The 7,954-nt window shown below is 38.6% G+C and overlaps 1 non-coding gene across 1 annotated transcript; it reads left to right on the forward strand.

The window, feature by feature from the left end:
• Positions 1 to 4,571: 4,571 nt before the first annotated feature.
• LOC116624498 lies at positions 4,572 to 4,675 on the forward strand. Its single transcript, XR_004297906.1, has one exon. It is a non-coding gene; the product is annotated as a U6 spliceosomal RNA (small nuclear RNA).
• The last annotated feature ends 3,279 nt before the right edge of the window (positions 4,676 to 7,954 follow it).

The following is a 7,954-nucleotide window of genomic DNA, read 5'->3' on the forward strand; positions in this document are numbered from 1 at the left end:
TGATGTAATGTATGGTGATTAACATCACATAATAATAAAAAAAGTTAAAAATAAAAAAAATAGTAGTAGTGGTGATAACTGGATAGTCTAAGGATAATGCAAGCTTTAGGCATATTTGGAATTAGGCTTCAAACATTGTCATAAAAATTCACCCCTCATTTTTTCCTTTTTGCCATAATTTCACTCCGCATTCACTTTGTTAGCATCATTCAGACAAAAATTCCCAACATAAAGGAAGTATGTGCATAGGAGCTTCAAGCTCACATTTACATTCTCAATAACCCTGATACTCATGTCTCCAACAGATACTGAGATTGGTCTTCACTGGACTGCTTCAGGTCATGTAATCTTTCCTGAGTCAATCACTATGAGACTATACTTGGTCTTAGCCAAAAGGCCGAGAAGTGATAGTCAATCACTATGAGAAATTGAACATATGGATTGGCCAGAGCAGCATGACATTTCACCCCTGGATCCAAGAATGAGGTTAGCTTTCCTAACTAACTTAACCCAGTAATGGGACAGATGTTTCTCAAGAGTAAATTAAGTTGCTGATAGGAGAAGGAATACATACTGCATATCAAGAAGGCAAAACCATCTGATCTCTACTATGATGTGCATATGAGTAGGTGTCTTAACCTTGAAAGAGTCTCCAAACATACTAGTCTACAATCATTTTTAGTACAAATTGAATCTAGAAAAAGGTATGGTTGGGTTTTTCTATTTCTATGGAAATGGTAAAAGAAAGAAAAAGATGTTATTTTCTTTTATATTGGTTATCTTGCAAGCTGGTTATCTCTATTTTTAAGTAAAAATAAGAAACCAATTCAGGCCCAGAATTTAATGAGTATTTCCCTCACTGCTTAATGACTTAAATACCCCAAGTTCCTCTACCAAATATTTTTCTGATACTCTATATGCACAGTGTTTTACAAAAGGATTAAATAATAACTAGAGATAGTTCAAGTTTTCATCTAGGTTGCCAAAATTTTCCTTCACAGAAATAGCAACAATAATTAATACTTAATTAACGGTCTAAGAAGTGTAAACAAATATTTACAAATAAGATATCTTATAATTCATAGTGCAACCAATTAAGATAGTACAATTATCAGTTCCATGTTACAGAGGAAACAACGGAGACAAGGGACAAAGTAAAAATGAAAGGGGGGAAATCGGAGGGGGAGACGAACCATGAGAGACGACGGACTCTGAAAAACAAACTGAGGGTTCTAGAGGGGAGGGGGGTGGGAGGATGGGTTAGCCTGGTGATGGGTATTAAAGAGGGCACGTTCTGCATGGAGCACTGGGTGTTATGCACAAACAATGAATCATGGAGCATTACATCAAAAACTAATGATGTAATGTATAGTGATTAACATAAAAATAAAAATTAAAAAATATATTTAAAAAAGTCACAAAGTTAGTAAGTAGTTTTATCAGATGACATTTAAATATTCCTTCATATCTTCTTTGCTTTACCTGTTCCAAAGGCATTTGGGTAATTTTGCACCCTCAGGCACAGCTACAGAAATCCCCTTTGTGCGGATTCTGACCAAATTCAAATTCAGCATTAATGTTCTTCTCCTCATAGACCCTATGTACAACTTTTGCCCTTTCCCCAGACTTCCTGTTAATGCTGAGGCATCAGATTCCATGGGAGCATCTGGTGCCTACACCAAAGCAACCTAGAAGTAGGAAGAAATTATAACCCTGAAGGTGAAGCTTTGGCCAACAGGAGATAGCAGCAAGAAGAGAATAAATTCTTCTCCATTCCTTTCCCATGCATAGCCTGTCCTGAGGAGCAGTCATTAATAAGCCCTCTTGGGAGATATTCCCATGAGACAAAGCAATCAATCACACTGAATACTATTCAGTGGTTAGTTTGGGATTGCACCCCTGAATCAGCTCTCCCTTTTTCCCTGTCTCACTTTCCTTTGCCCTCACCCCTGCTCCCTAAGATCATACTCCTGAAGGAAGCATTAACACCTAAGTCTTTGCTTCAGGCTCTGTTTCTAAGAAATAGTCTAAGACAGTTGATATCAGCAATGGCCCTAGAAAGTGGATCCTTAGGATAATTTATTAAAGCTGCATTACTGACCAGTCTCATTGCAATAGGGATACCTTTGCTAGTGTTACAGGGGCTGATGATTAGCTCTGGCATACCATGACATCACTATTACTAAGGCTTTCCCTTGTGGTTAATTGGGATAAGGTGTAGGTGGAAGATAAGACCTTAGGATGTGCAGTGGCTGTATGCTTATATGGTATGGGACAATGATAATTATAGGGACTGCGGACTGGGCTGGCTTTTGTTAATGATACTGGAATCTTTGAAGGAGAAAATTATAGGCTTAGAGTAGTCAATTGCCAACTTGAGGCACTCTGTGAAAGCCAGAGGCCCTGTAGGGCTTCATGTATGCAGAGCCTTAACATCTATGAGTACAGGGCACTTTGCAGAAAATCAGACCCAAGATTCAATTTTAAATGTGAAAGAAATACAAAGGAGACCAAATATGTTGCCTTGAGAGATCTCATCTATTTAGTTTAGGATTGCAGTTGGGAAAGAGTAAGCTTTTGAGAATTGAGATGGGGGTTGTTTTTGGACAGAACTGAGAATTTTGAACTCCATATTCCCCTGAACAAAAGCAGAAACAGTTTTTCCCCCTTGACAGAAGACAGCAGTTTTTCTAGCTTGGAGTACCTGAGAAGACCTCATGGAGGCAGATGCCTCCCAAAATATTTCTTGTGCTCTTCAGTAGCTGCCCGGTCAACACTTATTTCCAGTCCCCTTACAAAGCAAGGGAATCAGTACTCCCTCCAGGACAAAATTATTTAATCACCGATTGGAACCGTAGGAACTGATTGACATGTACAGGATAGGAACTGTGGGATAATTGTGGTAGTAGATCCTAAAAGTGTCAGAACATAGTTGTAAAATATTAAGTTTGGCATGGGTTGACTTCCCTGGGAAATAGACTCTGAGATGGAGATTTGCATACAAGCTTTTACTGAAAAGTGCTGTTGGAAATATCACTTGTTTGCTAATGAGGAGAACAGGATTGGGCAAAGGGAGAAACTGAACTGCTGTGATACATTTGAAGAAGGGGTTTCAGTCAATCCCACGAAGAGATCTGGAGCACCTAATTTGTCTGAGGTTGAATCAAGGGAAAGGGCTTGTGGATTGCTTCATAGAGCAGTTCAGTTCATTTATGTGTGCTGACCACTGGTGGGAGAAGAACTTGTTGAGGCAGCTCTCTGTGGCCAAAGGCAAGACTCAGAAACAGACTCAGCTGTGAAGCATTGACCAGCACTGGCAAGAGCCAGGTTAAATCATACCTCAGTCTTGATTACAGAACTGGGAAGCACACCACAGCAAACACAATGATGTGGGAGAATTTATTGAATTTGAACCACTCAGTCCTAAAATGAGAGTCAATACATGAAGTAGAGTCAATCCTCAGAATCTGTTGAGGTGACTCCTTGAAGCCTGAATACAATCTTAGCCTACAGTGAATGAGGTGGGAATGTCAGTTCCTCCTTGCCAAAATATGAAGGGAGAAAGAAATTCTCAAGGAATAGAGATGTTAAGATGGATTATGATGTACAACTTGAGAATGTACCATCAAACTATTTTCCCATAGTATTCAAAGAGGCCATTTCCTTCACTGGGGTAATGCAATATAGAAACATTGTTAGGGCATGAAGGAAAAACCAACTTAATGTTTCCTGTCCTCCATAAGATTGAATGTCAGTGGAAGATGATGCCATGAAACTGTGCTCTCTCCAGGGTAAGGAAGAATAATTGGATTCTGAAATAGAAAAGTATAGGTGGAAGCACTTAATATTCAGAGACAAGAAAGATTTAATTACTCTAATAGCTAATATAGCTATAGTGGAAGTCAGGGTGTCTTGATATACATGTCTGTGATAATAGCAATAAATCATCGTGTCCTAGAGAAAAGATAGATAAGTGGAGTAGTGTGTTTCTTGACCTATAAAAAATAAATAAATAAATAAATAAATAAATAAATAAATAAATAAGATGATAACTTTTGAACTGATAACTGGCATCAGCCATCAAAAAGGAAAGTTGTGGTTCCTCACAAAAATTCCAAACTTAAGTCAGTTCACAGATCAAAAAGCCATTGGTTGAAGGGGAATCCAGGTCCCTTTGAGAATGAACTCTGTCATATTACTACAAGTAAATTAGATAAATACTTCCCTGATCTTTTCCAAAAAGGACTTGTGGCCAATACTAGTATAACTGTATAGTTGGAAACAGGAATTAAAGATTGATAAATAAAGATTCTGAACTGAGACTGATAATGGAGGAACTGAAATACCAGGAACAGAGGCCTTGGATGCCTGATGATAGGTAGAGTTTTGGCCCAAGACTGTGTCACAATGCAATGTATCTAACATGTCCATACAACTAATCTACAGTTATTTCCCAGGTCCCTAGGCGGGTAATTGAATTCCGATATACTTAACACCTGACAGAATCCTCACATAGATCTATGATCTGTGGAGTAAGAACCATTTTGGTAAACAAACAAACAAACAACACTGTGCTTGTTGCTGCAGCACATACACTAAAATTGGAATGATACAGAGATCAGCATGGCCCCTGCGCAAGGGTGACATGCAAATTCGTGAAGTGTTCCATATTAACCCCCCCCACACACACACACATACACACAAAAAGCCAACTAGAAGTTGTCTTCTGTCCTGGAGAATATATAAAAGCAATACCATATTGCAGGAATTATAATGATAAGCATCACCGTCAAATACTTAAGGAAAACAGGAGTAGTGGTTCCTATGATATTCCCATTCAATTCATCTACTATGCTGTTAGAAGAAAGTCAATTAAGAAAATTGATCCCAGGGGCACCTGGGTGGCTCAGTCAGTTACGAGTCTGCCTTTGGCTCAGGTCTTGATCCCGGAAACTAGGATGGAGCCCCACATCAGGTTCCCTGCTCAGCACGGAGCCTGCCTCTTCCTCCGGCCTTCCCCCTCTCTTGTGCTGACTCTCTCGTGCTCTCTGTCTCTCTCTCTCAAATAAATAAATAATAATTTTTTTAAATTGATCCTGACTGATAGATGGCTATGGAATGACTACCCTAATTATCTAAGATATAGCCCCAAGTGCAACTGCATGCTTAATATGTTATATTTATTGATGCAATACCACATTCCCCTGGCACTTGACACATGTGAATTTATTTGGCATTTACATTTTTCTTGATCTAGCAGAAAAGAGGACCAAAACTATTTTGCCATCACATAGTAGGGATAGTGTAATAGGGACAGCATTCACCGGTTGTCAGAGGGCTATGTTAAATAATTCTCATGCTCATGATATGTTCTGCAGGAACACTGATCCTATTGTTATTCTGCAAAACATCATGTTGGGTTACTATAATTATGTATCACTCTAATTAAACCCTATAATCAGGAAATAACAAGTGTTCTATAAGCCCTAGGAAGATAGCAGAATTCCAGAGAGTGAGGAAAAATCCTGTTGAAGAGGCAGGATCCTGTCATATCAGGGAATACCTTAGGGGTTTAAGTCAACTAGAGCATATTAGAACATTTTTGTTAATAAGAGTAAAAATTTAATGCACCTCACATTTCTTACTTATAGTAGTTGGTGGGCCTCTTTGGATTTTTTGAAGCAGCATATAACATACTTTAAAATACTGTTATGAACCATTTATTGAATGACTCATAAAATGACACTTTTTAGCAGAACTTAACAGCAAGAAAGTATTCTGCAAAGTCAAACTACGGTGCAAGCTGCTCTATCATGCAAAGTATGTGACTCAGAAGATCTGATAGCACTAGAGATATCTATGGTATATTTAAAATGCTATATTGAATCTCTGGCAAGCCCCCGTAAGAAAAATTGATGTGTAGAATCATAGACTGGAGAGCAAAGTCAAGCTTTCTACAGCCAACAAATTAATTTTCATTGAAAAAAAAAAACCTTCTAGTATTCTACTAGGTCCTAGTATGGAAAGATCCTGACCATGGGATGCCAGATGTCTGTGTAACCACACTTCCTCATCCTAACTTGGGTATTATTAGACCTGCTGAGTCATAAGTTTGGGAATGTAAAGCAGTAACCCATCGTACAATACAAATGGTATATGGGTTTTGATCTGAGCAGATCTAGAAAGCATGAGAAAATCAGATGAACACATGGTCAGAATTCCCTTATCATTAACCTCAATTGCATTGACATTCTCTTTCAAGGTTATACCTATGGCCTTCTGGGAGTATTTCCTGTCAACAATCCATATAGAATAAAAATAAAATGAGGACTGCTTCACAGATGAACTGGTTTAAAGGAGATAATGCCTCTAAATGAAATTTCGTGACTGATTGGAAATGTATCTCATCTCTTGGGAGAGAAGTGAGGACATCCTACAAATATGGAGGTACCATGTTATATTCAGTAGCTGAATATTAAGGAACGCATCAGTAGATCTGAGGACTGGTCAGACAGACACTTCTCATGTGCTACTGGAGATTATCTCAACCTCACTATCTCTGGCAAACTTGACTCTTTGCTCCAGACTAAGCCACTATTCTGATAACCCACTGCGTGTGGGATTATACCACCTTCAGCAGGTATAATCCAATTGTGTCTTATCCCATGGATATTCTGAAAACCATTTATCTCCTACTTTGGCACTTTCCTGTTCCCTGAAGAATGAGATGTGAGTATATTCAAGGCCACCATATATCCAACCCAGAAATGCAAATGAAATCACAATCTAGTAGGTGAAATTTGATCATTAAAAGATGGGATCCAGAGGCTAAATTCTACTCCAAACCTCAGAATAAATATCCTGAGCAAAGTTTATCTTTTGGACGATAATCTCATGAGTTTGAGTCATCTTGACACTAAGTGATGGCCAGGTTAGTAACACATTCTTATATTTGCTCTCCCTCTTTTATTTTTCTTTTCCCTCACTTCTGTTTCTAAGTAAAGTAGTGGGTGACGCTGAAAACATTGCTTAAGGTTCTTTTTTTTTTTTTTTAATGTTATGTTAATCACCATACATTACATCATTAGTTTTTGATGTAGTGTTCCATGATTCATTGTTTGTGTATAATACCCAGTGCTGGGGCACCTGGGTGGCTCAGTCGTTAAGCGTCTGCCTTCGGTTCAGGTCATGATCCCACAGTCCTGGGATCTAGCCCAGCATCAGTCTCTCTGCTCAGCAGGAAGCATGCTTCTCCCTCTCCACTCCCCCTGCTTGTGTTCCCTCTCTCGCTGTGTCTCTCTCTGTCAAATAAATAAATAAAATCTTTAAAAAAACAAAAAACAAAACACCCAGTGCTCCATTCAGTACATGCCCTCTTTAATACCCATCACCAGGCTAACCCATCCCCCTACCCCCCTCCCTTCTAGAACCCTGTTTTTTTCTCAGAGTCCATAGTCTCTCATGGTTTGTCTCCCCCTCTGATTTCCTCCCTTCATTCTTCCTTTCCTGCTATCTTCTTCTTCTTCTTCTTCTTCTTCTTCTTCTTCTTCTTTTTCTTCTTCTTCTTTTTTTTTAGCATATAACGTATTATTTGTTTCAGAGGTACAGGTCTGTGATTCAACAGTGCTTCAGGTTCTGCTATGTGGGAAGCAAAGCTAAGATAGAGAAGATAGGAGGTGGGACCAGGCAGCCAGACCCTTAATTTGCTCTTAACTACTACTATCCAGGAATACTTCCAAGGTCAATAGCCTCCCTTCCATTTACCCTTGTGTTCTGTGCTTAAATAGTCTAAGTAAGTATACCGCTTTGTATTTCTCCTATGCTTTGTGTTTTTCTTAAGAATTATTATGTCTTTGAAAAATTAGATATTGTAGTCTTTAAGATTAGGCTGTCTTCTGCTAATTAAATGCTACTCATCAATTCTCTGTGGTAATTTTATTATGTACAGTATGGC

Source organism: Phoca vitulina, unplaced genomic scaffold (genome assembly GCF_004348235.1).
Source record: "Phoca vitulina isolate PV1807 unplaced genomic scaffold, GSC_HSeal_1.0 scaffold67, whole genome shotgun sequence".
In the NCBI taxonomy this organism is placed as follows: domain Eukaryota; kingdom Metazoa; phylum Chordata; class Mammalia; order Carnivora; family Phocidae; genus Phoca; species Phoca vitulina.